The 12,828-nt window shown below is 35.7% G+C and overlaps 1 long non-coding RNA gene across 1 annotated transcript; it reads right to left on the bottom strand.

Moving 5' to 3' along the window:
* Nucleotides 1-11,388: 11,388 nt before the first annotated feature.
* Nucleotides 11,389-12,214, bottom strand: LOC111541725. Its single transcript, XR_002731361.2, has 3 exons — nt 12,123-12,214; nt 11,652-11,837; nt 11,389-11,506 (listed from the first exon to the last, which is right to left on the bottom strand). It is a non-coding gene; the product is annotated as an uncharacterized LOC111541725 (long non-coding RNA).
* Between the last annotated feature and the right edge of the window lie 614 nt (nt 12,215-12,828).

The raw sequence follows: 12,828 nt of genomic DNA, 5'->3' as shown, positions 1-12,828 counted from the left end.
AAATATAAAATTACTATTTTATTATCTAATCTATGTTTTTTCTCCCCCGCCACTCCCATAAAAACCAAGCAGTCTAAATAAACATAAATTTTCTGCACAAGAAAAATCTATCTGATGATGTTCTGAATTTGGAAGAAATTGAAGAACTTTAGAATTTTAAACTTTAAGAAATTTAGAACTTTAAGAATTATTCTGCATCTAAAATATGTGTAGTCCTAGCAAGCCATTCCCACCACCGTTACCAAGCATGAGCTACAGAATTTAATCATTAAGGGTAATCACCAAGCAGTTAAATAGTGAATTAATAAGTAAAATTTTAGAATTAAAATAGAAACTTTTATTCCAATGCAATTTACTGTTGTTATTTTCCATTCACAAGTTTGGTAAAAAGTAAAAAGCTGAATAATAGCTTTTGATAACAATAATGTATATGGAAATGGGCTTTCTAATACAGTATTGTTGGAGGCATGGATAGATACAAACTATTTGAAGGACAGTTTCTCAATAACTGCCCAACTCTTTAGAAACATTTCCCATTAGATCCAATAATTCCATTTCTAGGAGCTCACCCTAATAAAATAACAAAAGAGTTTCACAAAGATATATATATGAGTATCTCATTTTTGGATTGTTTCTAACAATACCTGCTCCCACAAAAACAAACAAACAAACAAACAAACAAACAAAAAAAAACTCAACTGTTAATCATTTGAGACTTGGCTAAATAAATGATGGTAAATATTTTGTAGACACTAAAAATGATATGTAGATAAACATTGACATTAAAATGGTTACGAAGGGTTATTCACTTAAAATTGTTATAAAATAATTTATAGTACAATCTCATTTTTCCTAATACTAATTATTTTTATGTATAGAACAGAAAAGCACTTGAAAAGATATCCTACAAAATATCAACTCTTCTTATTATTTGGCTATAGGATTATAGTTTACCTCTATTTTCTTTATGCTTTGGCATTTTAAAAACATTTTATGATGTCCAATTATTTTCCATAATAATAAATCTATTTTAAAAACTTTATAATAGACTATGAAAAAATCTTTTATACAGAAGTAGTATCTAGGTCTTAACATTTATAACATGTAGGGCCTTTAAATTATATTGAGTCTCTTGGGAGCGTTCTGTGGATAAGTCAGTATTTTCCTGAACTTAGAAACATGGCAGCAGTTCTTTGCTATATGTATCACTGAATAAAAAGAGACTAGAAAGGCATCATGATGACACTAAAAATTACCATGCTAACATGGTCAGTGGAACCATTTTTCCTTGGAGTACTATCAGCATTTGCTTTTAGCCTCTCGCTTTGTCTTATCAGTAAAAGCAATGGTATAGTATTAAATTATTTTTTACCCATTATCATTTGACTAAAATATTGGCTAGACCATAACACATTAAAGTATATGCTACTTCAGAGCTTAGTGGGAATGATGCTCCTTGCTTGTTTTCAGTATGTTGGTGAAGAAAAGTAATCTAGTTTTCTGTGACCATTTCTCCTCTCATAAATGACAAAAATAAATGCCAGTGTCCTGAAAGCATACAAGTAGAAAGCACGATAGTGAGAACATTTTGAAAACCTACAGGTGTCACTACAAGATATAATTCAAAACAAAAGAAGCAAGAAACAATAGGAGAATTTGCAAATAAATATTTTTAAGCCTCAATATTGAAAACCCTTTTCTTCCTTTTTTAAAACCAATGAGAGCTTTAAAAAGAATTGTATTGTTTCCCACTACAACTTACATCATCACTAACACTTATAGCGTAAAGAACACCTGCCTCTTGTCTGCCCTGGGTATTAGTAAGGTTATAGCAGCCACTGAAAGAAAACTCAGATTTTAGTAATAAAAAACATGTTTTACTTGAGTTCTATTTCTCTTTTCTTCCAAGTCAATGTGTATTTAGTTAATAATTTTGAGACCATTTTGGACCGAATAGAATAACCTTTAAGCCAAATGTACAGCTTATTTCATGGTATGTTTAGAATCAGGTCTACACTGCCAAAATGAGAAAGAACTTTGGATAAATCCGAGTAGTGCAGACAGCTCTTCTGGAAACTGCTAAGCAAAAAAGTTTCCTTGTCTGCCTAAAATTACTTGAATTATCAGAAATTGTTCATTTGCACATCTTGTGTTTCAGGAAACCAACTGAACTTGTTTTTTAATATCTCCCATTTAGTTGGAATCTGTTGACCAAAATAATACATTGGAAAATATGGTGACACATAGTGGAAGAATCTTCACCACTCCGAACTACGTGAATTCTCTCTCTGGGACAGGAAATACCAAGCAAGTTTTAAATGAATTCCAAGGCAATGCTTAAAGCCAAAGCATAGTGGAAAATATATAAGAGCTATTCAATAAGTATTTATTACTGTCTGTATCTATATTAATCATTTAAAGCATATTAGCATATTATATTCATAACCAGCTAATCTGTACTGCACACTTACTCCATGTTAGTCCTCAGGCTAAATGCTTTATTCTGTTTAATCCTACATAATCTAGTGAGAGATATATAATTATTATATTTATTTACAGCCGAGAAAACATAGAGAATTTAGAAAGCTTACACAAGGTCAGATTGATCAGTACATGATTAGGTCAGGATTTGATCCCTTAATAGGCTTTGAAATACCAGTCTGATTTCAGAGCCTCACTTTTAGTCACTATGTTATAATTCTTATAGCAGTAGCAGGCATTGAGTGAACTACAAAGAAGTTAAAGGCATGGCCCCAACTCCATAGAATTTCCTTTTCCAAACAAAGTGACTACCTAGAGAGAATGGACTGAGCAGAGTTCTGGTTCACTTTGGGAAGGACCTGAATTTTCTGTATTCCAAAGGTTGGTTTGCTAATAATAGAAAATCCCAAGAAATTCCCCCCAAAATAAACTCCTAAACTAATAAGTGAGCTAAGCAAGGTTATAAGCTAAACGGTAAAAACACATAATCAAGTATATTTCTATGTTCTATCAATGAACCCTGAAATTAAACAATCCATTTACACTTCACTCCAATGAAAAATATATACTTAAGCACACAATTAACAAGACATGCACAGGATCTATTAGGTTGGTGCAAAAGTAATTGTGGTTTTTGACATTGAAAGGAATTTTTTTATGCTGAAAATTACAAAATTCAGATGAAATAAATCAAAGACTAACACAGAAAGACATACTTCATGTTCATGCATTGGAAGATTCATTTCTCCTGAATTGATGTGCAGTTTTAAAGAAAAACCATTATTAAAAAAACCCTAGCCGCACACAGTGGCTCATGCTTGCAATCCTAGCACTTTGGGAGGCCAAGGCGGGCGGACCAATTGAGGTCAGAAGTTCGGGACCAGCCTGGCCAACATGGTGAAACCCCATCTCTACTAAAAATACCAAAAAACTAGCCGGGTCTGGTGGCGCGCGCTTGTAGTCCCAGCTGCTGGGGTAGCTGAGGGAGAATTGCTTGAACCCAGGCAGCAGAGATTGCAGTGAGCCAAGATCACACCACTGCACTCCAGCCTGGGCGAAAGAGTGAGACTCCATCTCAAAAACAATAAGCTAAAATAAAATTTAAATTTAAAAAAAAAAAAAACCCTAACAAGCTTTTTTTGTAAAAATAGATATTATTATGAAATATGAATATGAAATGGCAAAAGAATTAGAATAGCTACAGCAGTGTTGAAAAAGATAAATAAAATGAGAGGAATTAGTCTTCCCAATTTTAAGACATACTCTATACCTATAATAATCATGACTGTTAAGTATTGTAGAGGATAGATAAATTGAAACAGAATACAGAACCCAGAAATTGACTCATACAAATATGCCCAATTGACTTTTGCTAAATGTGCTAAAGTATTTCAATGGAGGAAATATAGTGTTTTCAAAAAATAGTGCTGGAGCAGTTGGATATTTTTAGGAAGAAAATAAACCTCAACCTAAGTCTCATACCTTATATAAAAATAAAAAAGAAGATCATGGCCATAAATGAAAATGTAAAATTATAAGAATTACATAAAAGCATAGAAGGAAATCTTTGGAATCTAAACTTAGACAAAGAGTTCTTCGACTTGATAACAACATCACAATTTATAAAGGAAACCACTGATACACTGTACCTCACCAATGTTTAAAACTTTTGTTCTGTGAAAGGCCTTGTAAAGAAGATGAAAAGACCTACTAGAGACTGGGAGAAAATATTTGTAAACCACATATCTGACAAAGAATCCATATCTACATATATAAATAACCCTCAAAACTAAACAGTGATAAATAAATAAATAAACAAACCAAAAAATCCAGTTAGAACATGGGCAAAGGGTATAAAGACCCATTCACTGAAGATCTAAAGATATACAGATGCAAAATAATCACATGGAAAAATATTCGACTTCATTTGTCACTAGGGAAATACAAATTAAAGCCACAATGAGATATCACTACCTGCCTCTTAGAATTATGAAAGTAAGAGTAGTGATGACGCAAAATGCTGGCAAGGGTATAGTGAAACTAGATCACTCACGTATTGCTGGTGGGAATGTAACATTGTCCAGCCACTGTGAAAAAGTTTGACAGTTTCTTCTAAAATTAAAAATGCACTTATCATACAATCCATAATTTACACCTTTGGGAAACTTTTGGGGATTTATCCCAAAGAAATAAAGACTTGTGTACACACAAAAACCTCTACTGAATGTTTATCACAAATATATTCATATTAACCCCATACTGGAAACAACCTAGATGTTCCTTCAACGCTTAAATGGTTAAACAAACTGTGATACGATCAGAGCACAGATTACTCAGAAGAATAAAAAAGGTGGGGGAATGGGGAACACTGGTGATAAACATGACAGTCTCAATGAATCTCCAGAAAATTAAACCAAGTGAAAAAAATCAGTTTCAAAACTTCTATACTGTATGACTCCATTCATATAACATTTTTAAAATGACCATACAATAGAAATAAAGAACAAATTACTATAATTATTTGTTAGGGATTAAGGAGGTGAATGGGGTAAGAGGGAAGTGGGTGTGGCTACAAGAAGCAACATGAGGAATCTCTGTTGTGATGTAAATGTTCTATATGTCTATTGTATCAATGTCAGTATTCTGATTGTGATATTACAGTATAGTTTTGCGAGATGTTAACATTGGGGAAAACTGGATAAAGGGTAGATGGAATTTCTCTGTGTCGTTTGTTACAACTGCACATGAATCTATCATTATCTCAACATTAAAAGTTTAAAAAACAATAGAACAATGTGTGTGTGTGTGTGTGTGTGTGTGTGTGTGTGTGTGTGTGTGACAGAGTCTTACTCTGTCACCAGGCTGGAGTGCAGAGGCACGGTCCCGGCTTACTGCGACCACCGCCTCCTGGGTTCACGCCACTCTCCTGCCTCAGCCTCTGGAGTAACTGACTACAGGCACCCGCCACCACGCCTGGCTAATTTTTTGTGCTTTAGTAGAGACGGGGTTTCACCATGTTGGCCAGGAAGGTCTCAATCTCCTGACCTCATGATCCACCCACCTTGGCCTCCCAAAGAATAATCATTTTTAAAGGAAGGAGCACAGCATTGGACATAAGTTCTTGTCCAGTAACACCGCTCAGAAGCCGTATGACCTTGGGTAAGTCATATCAGCTTTGACAACCAAAGATTTCTAATGTCTAAATGTGTAGATTAGATAAGTTGATTTTTGAAATTGTGTTCCAGTTATATAATTCTTCCATGGTATTTTATTTCCTAGAAAAGATTGTTTCCATAAAATATACTTTTCTCCACACAACTGAAATAAAGTACATGGGAATTATTTTAAATCCAAGAAAACAGTCATACCTAAGTGTAAAGATCTTGCACTTAAAAAAGACCGATCTGTTTGCTTAGTAATGAAAAAATCTCTAAAAAGGGTCTTCAACCCAGCACAAGACAGCATTTTCCCCAAATATTAGATATGAGAGACTGGTTTAAGATTACATTATAAGCCTCTACCTTTTCAGCCAATCAGAGAACTAAAGAAATATGTCCTTTCTAGCTATTTTTGATGTTTTCAGAAAACCAACCTTTTCCCATGCCCTATTTCTCAGGGAGGGGGAATAAGTGTGTGGCAGGTCCTTTACTTCACTTTAGCTTCAGCGATGTTGGGTTTGGCTTAGTTTTTAGAACTAACATGTTTACATGACATCTGGGGCACACTTCTTCTGCTCTTCTGTCTGTCACCAGCTGATAGACTCCAAGACAGTCTGGATAAGAATCCATTGCTCTTACTGAAAGCTAGTCTGTCTATATTACCTTCACACATGGTTTTTTAAAAGTCATTTTCTCATTAAAAATCTACAAAATATCTTGAAGGAACTTTAAAGGAGCAAAATGGTTATTTAAGTACCACATGGCTCTTAAATTCACAAACAGTTATTATTCTGAGTTCAAATTACATAGGCACTGTTATATACAAAACATAACAGCATGACGGAATTCCACGTATACAATGCATACCTGGTGATGTATACATAGAATGATGCACGAGATGAGGAAAGTGATATTCTTGTTATTCAACCAACTATGAAAAACATCCTACATGTTAAATATAAAACTGGGGCCCATGGGCTGTCTTTAAAAAAAAAGTTAAGGTATTGGAGAACTGTGTGAAGATTTTTGAAAGTTATCATACTTGAATTCTTTTCAGAAGCTCAAAGAGTATGCAGAGTTACAGCTTGCTTACATTTGTTATGGCATTTATTTATTATAAATTTGTATTGGAAGCTGCCATGTGTCATGTACTGTCTAGGTGCTAAGGAGAGATACGAACAGGCAATTACCTTAACACGGAGTACTAAATTCTATGACAGAGGTGAGTACTAAAGTGCTACAGGAGGACGGGAAATGATCTAACCCAACCTTGAGAAGAGTTTTCACATGTATACGACTGCTTTTTAATCTCAGACTCCCATGTGAAGAGCAACATCCTGTTTTTCATGTTATGAATATCAAACAGGTTCCAATGTTTCTAATAGCTGTGTTACAGATATATCCAGAAATCTTCTGTAAACAACTGACAACTCAAATTCAGACTACCTGGTGCCAAGCAGCCCAGCTCACTTGTCAATACTATTTATGTAACCTTCACTTCTCATGACAGAGTGGAGGTAAAAATAGACCCACCACCAAATGGTCATCTATACAGTATGTATTACAGGCTCAGCAGAAGTCTGGCCCCACAGGCTTCTCTGTGGGATGTTCACCTACATAACTTTACTTCTCCTCATAGTAACTCTGGCCTTGTGAGTTTTTCCTTCCTTCTCTAATAAACTAGGCCACTAGCTTCAAAGAATTTATTCTGAACCCCGTTACATGATAAGTGAAAACTCAACTGTACTCCTTTGCAAAACAGGCTTCCTGGGTGAATTTGAAATGGAAATCATATGATAGTATGTCAAAGGTTTTTCCCCAGACTTTTCTGACACAAGAGAGTTGGAGTGAAACTTAGAATTCTCATGTACAGAATGACCTTAGGTTCCCCATGTAAACTCAACTCTCTCCACTCCAGACTGCTGGACTGTGTTAGTGTCTGGTTTGTCTGATTTGATTATGAACCCCCTGGGCAAGAACTTTGTCTAATTCTATGTTCTCTACAGCACCTAGCAATGGTGTTGGCACCATCTAATGCCAAAGGACACTCAATCTCTGTTAACTAATAATAGGATTGACTTCTCAACTCAACATGATGAGGTTTCTGTCATCTTTATGCCAGTGTTTTTTCTGATGTGTATTTCTATTTGTGTCTGGAGAGCAAGCTTCATGTGTTACTGATTCGCTCCTGGGCTGATCTTCTTTTCAGGAAATGTAGGCATGAAGTTGAGATTTTTTCAACCACAAGTTTTGGGAACACAGACTGCTGAAATATGCTAGGTTACATGAAGGGGAAATGTTTTTGAAAGCATCGCTTTTTTTTTTTTTTTTTTTAGCAGTCATGGGGATCTTTGTGAGCCAAGGATGCAGACTGGTTAGCAGATGTGACCATAAAACCAGCAGGTCTTTTCAATGCAAATATTTCGTTTTAGTTTCTCCATTCCTAAGGAAAACAGTCAGCTTTTTGTTCGATTGACGAGTCTTTATAATGATATTTTTTAATTGCACTTCTTGTTTGCTCCAGTACTGAATTATTAATTAAATTTTCCTCACGTTGTATGAGCCATTGTATTGATCTTTGTAGTCATAAATCAGATGTTACGTATGAAATTTTAGAGCACAAATATAACAAAGGATTTTTCTGTGCGATTCCATCTTAATTCAACTGAAGGTGGAAAATATCTTCATAAAAAGAGGACTCTTCGTTATATGGGTTTTTCTCTTGCCATTTAGCATGCTTTGTAATTGGCCTTTAGTGTAAGGTTTTAGGCTAATCTGGCTAGGAGTTGGGCTGTGTTTAATGTTTTCTATACTTGTACATACCAGAGGTTTCAAATCCCTCTATTGCTCTTTTCGCCCCTGTGGGTTTTCTTTTTTTTTTTTTTTGGTTTCCCTAAGAACTCCTCCTCAGAGAGAGCCTGTGTCCTGTGCCTCTTTCAGCTGTAATTATTTGTTATACTGTGTTCTGTTGGTGTGTTGGTATGTTGGTAAGGTGTTGGGGTGGGGGGGAAGGAGCATTCTATAACTTTATAATTAAATCTCAGTCTTTACATGGGTCTGTATCACTCAGCCGTGACCTTAACAAGTATTTCTTAGCTTTACTCCCTACTTATATGAAACAAGGTGGCTAGAAAGAGCTAGAGAGGAGTAGATGCTCTTTTCTCGGTTGGGATAAGGCTCTAGTAATATCTTTTACCCTGGAAGGTGAGCCTTTGTATGGTGATTGCTTTGGGTAAGTCATTTTTTCCCCCTTGTGCCAAAGCTACAAGGGGATCTTTCTTGACTCTACCATAAGAATCTGGTGGAGTTCCTGAAGGCAAAGTCCAAGAATGTTGGCAGGTGGGGGTTGCGGGGTTGGGGGGGGGGGGGGGGAGGCTAACACTGTATTCCTTAGGAGTTTCTCATCCATATGCTCATCCACACTCAGCATGTACAATTCATCAAGTCTGCCATGTAAGTGTTACTATAAATTTATTGCTGGAACTTCTGCTCCAGGTAAGCAGATCTTGGTAGTAACTCTGAATTCGCCTGGTTTGCAGGTGGCACATGTGACCTCAGGCCTCTACTGGGCCTGAGAAAGGTTGTGGTGTTCAGTACATTTAATTTTCATCTTATAATGACAGGAGTGAAAACTTCCAAGTTCTTGACATGTTGGAGCTGAAACATATGATTTTTCACAGGTAAAAATGAATTTGATAAGGGGTTGAAGTATCACTACCAATAGACTAAAGTTTATTTAAAAGTGCTTGAAAACCAATTTCCAATGATGAAGTTAAGTGGATATAGCAATTGAAATGAATAGCAGAGCTTAGCAGGGCTTCCACTGCCAAATTTGGGACAATTTGTGCATTATAACAAATAATAAGTGAAATAAATTATAATACATTAAACAAAGAAGGAATCCACTAGCTCTTAATGATACCTCAAAATAGTAATCTCAAGTGCTGAAGAGAAAATGAATGAAAAGCTCTTTTTTATAGAAACATAACTAATAAATATAGAAGAAATGATGAAATAAGAAAATCATTTGCTGACACTGTAGTAATGATTGATTCAAGCAATATGAATTCATGGATGCCAAACCATCAGGGTTAGAATCATTGAAGAGCAAGATATTTGCACAGTCTCAAAGTATTACCCCACAGATTACTTATTAATCACAAAAAGAAAAGAGCATCTTTACAATGAAGAAATTCAGCAGACACGCCTCAACCAAGTAATCAAGCTAAATTCTTCAAACTAGGATACACTGACGTCATGTACTTCTGACAGGCTGCTCCGTGAAGGACACAGCATGTCGTGTGTATTAGTCCTGACATAAATATTTCACCTGAATTTAATTATGAGAAAATACTCATTTTAGGGGATAGTGTGTAAAAAAATGGTTTGGACTCTAAAAATATCAATATCATGAAATTTTTTAAAAGCTGGGAACTACTTCAGATTAAAGGAGGATAGACAGACTTGAAAACTAAATGCAATGTATGATTCTTTATTGGATTTTGAAAGAAGGGGCATGGAAGAAGGATTTCATTGGGACAACTCTGGAAATTTGATTATGTAGTGGGTTTAGATAGTTGCATTGTATCAATGTTAATTATTTCAGTGATAATTATATTGCGGTTTGTGGGAGAATGTTCTCCTTTAAGGAGAGAAATGTTGAAGTATTTGGCAGTGAGTGTCATGATGTCTGCAATTAACTCTCAGACAACTGAATGTTAACAACTAATAAGTCTAATTGAAGGACCCTTATTGCAACTTTTCAACAGTCTTGATATTTTCAAAATTAGAAACAGGAACAGTAAATAAAATGAATGACGGTAGTAATCATCACTATGAAATCAAATGTTTTATCCTATGGGTGTTAGGTATCATACAGAGAAAAAGTTAGTTTACCTTTGATCGATAAACACATTAGAAAATCTTTTAACATGCTACACGTGAGTTAACAATTTTTGCAAATGAAATCCCAGCTATACTTAAAAAATCAGCCAACTACACAGAAACATAAAGAATACAGTTGATAGTCCAAAACTTCTTGCAAAAGACATAGAATTTACAAGGGCTTTGGCATACAGTTGTAGGAAATTAGAAGTAAAGTTTTGGATGCAATAAACTCATATGTATTTTATTTATTGCTGCATAAACATAAAATGTCAAAAATATTAATAGCAAATATAAATAATTTCAATAAAATGTCCTCCTACCTTAATTAAGCACTTTCCACAAACTTGTTTTCTTCAAAAGGCTGTCTTTTCACTGTACTGGTTACTCTGACAACATGTGAAATAATGAGAACATACACCTAGTCTTGGCTCTGAAGTTTTCCCTAAATAGGGCATTTTTAATGATGCTTTCTCTCCTGCAAGTGATGGTAAAGTGATTAAAACTATGGCAAAATTCAACATAAAGGTCAGACTGAGTCTTGCCAACTGCTAGAAACTTTCGTAGTGTGTGCCTGAGTAATGTTTTTATCCTTCCACATCGCCTCCTCTGCTCATGAATTGTGCCAAGCCATAGGGAAAAGTTAGTCAGTGTGTTCATAGACACAGGGGGAAAGTAATAAGGGGAAGGGGAATTAACTATCTTACCTATCTGGAATAAAATCCTTCTGTTTTGAGACATGCTTTTTAAGTTGCTTCATTCCAATTAGCGTCATTTATGAACTGTCATACTTAATAAGCAGCAAATGCCAGTCAGCGCTGTGGTGTAGCAGTCATCCTTCCAGGATACAATAATTAACTCACCTGCAAATGAATCCCTGCCTTTTTTTCCCTGCCAAGTTCCAAGAACAAGGAGTCCATTTTCAAAGGGCTGTGTCACATTGATAAAAGGGACAATGGCTTTCAAGGAAGAAGAAGAGGTACCTAGAAAAGAGCAAAGCAGGGGCTGAAGAGCCCTGCCCCTCCAAATGCTGTCCTTTCTTACATGCTCTTTGATACTGGGAAGTAGTAGGAAGTGAGTGAGGAGGATGGAGAGAGGCAGAAACTAGTCAGAGATTCACATCTTTACCTCTTTGAGACTTTCATTCTCCTTGCAAGTCACATTTTCTCCTTTTGGAGCAGAAGTAGGATTTTTACATCTCAGAATCTGCAGAAGAAGCCTGAGGCTGGCTGCAGGAAGCACTAAAGTCCCAGGAATTTTCCTTCCATTTCTGCTCCAGCACAGAGGCCGCTGATCTGGGCTGAGTTACAGCACCTAGAAACCAAATAGCATCATGTTTTTGAGGCATTTCTGATGCTAGTTCCTGTGTCTTAAGGCCCTAGGGTAAAGCTTGAACTTCAGAGTTCACGCTTTGAGGGTTAAATCCCAGTTTTACAGTATTTTTTGTTTGATTTTGAAGTAATTTAACCTCTCAGACTCTCAGTATCTTCTGTAAGACAAAAAAAAGTGGAGATGAGGTATAGATACTATTAGCTGTCTCTCAGGTTAGTATGAGGATTAAATGAGAGCATATCTTAATGGTTCAGCAGCATGTCTTACACTAGTAAGGGCTCAACGAATGACGACTGACCACACACTTCAGCCACTGAGGAATGGCAGGGAGCATCGTCTTTCCTTTGAGTCTCTTCTTGCAGCCACAGTGTGGGTTATAAAGGCTGTGACATTCAGTCCATTCTGGCCTCCTGTAATGTTAACATGAGCACATCATGAACAAAGCCTATACAAAGTTGTAAAGCAGACAACGCTTTTCTTTAATGTTCTTGTCCTGCTCCTTCCAAAATTAGATTTCATATCCCAGACTTCCTTTTCCCCAACCTTCTTTACAGTGTTTGGGTTTATGCAGCATGTCCCATACAACCCTGTTTAGCACTTCACTCTCCTGTCTCCTGCGGTCCCCAGGTTCTGTTTGAACACACCACCTGCAACTCCTATTAACCAATCAGTCCTCTGAGGGTAAGTTCAGTTCTCTTTTCTTATTCTATTCACAAGATTTTTCAGTAACAAAGGATTATGGCCCTAGTGCTCATTAAGTGAGCGGTCTTGGAATTTTATTGCTTTAGAAATTTTAAGAATAAATACAATTTGAAAATATTTTTGATATTTGAAATAAAATACCAAACAGTCTTTAAACATTGGGGATATTCTTTGAGTAAAATTGTGGAAGATTTTCTAGTTTTTGTAACTTAAAAAAAAAAGCAAAGAAAAATGCAGAATTGTAGATTTAAAATGAAAAAAAAAAAAATGA

The sequence above is a fragment of the Piliocolobus tephrosceles genome, chromosome 2 (assembly GCF_002776525.5).
Source record: "Piliocolobus tephrosceles isolate RC106 chromosome 2, ASM277652v3, whole genome shotgun sequence".
NCBI lineage: Eukaryota > Metazoa > Chordata > Mammalia > Primates > Cercopithecidae > Piliocolobus > Piliocolobus tephrosceles.
Note: the sequence above shows the minus strand (reverse complement) of the source record. Positions and strands in the feature narration are given on the sequence as shown.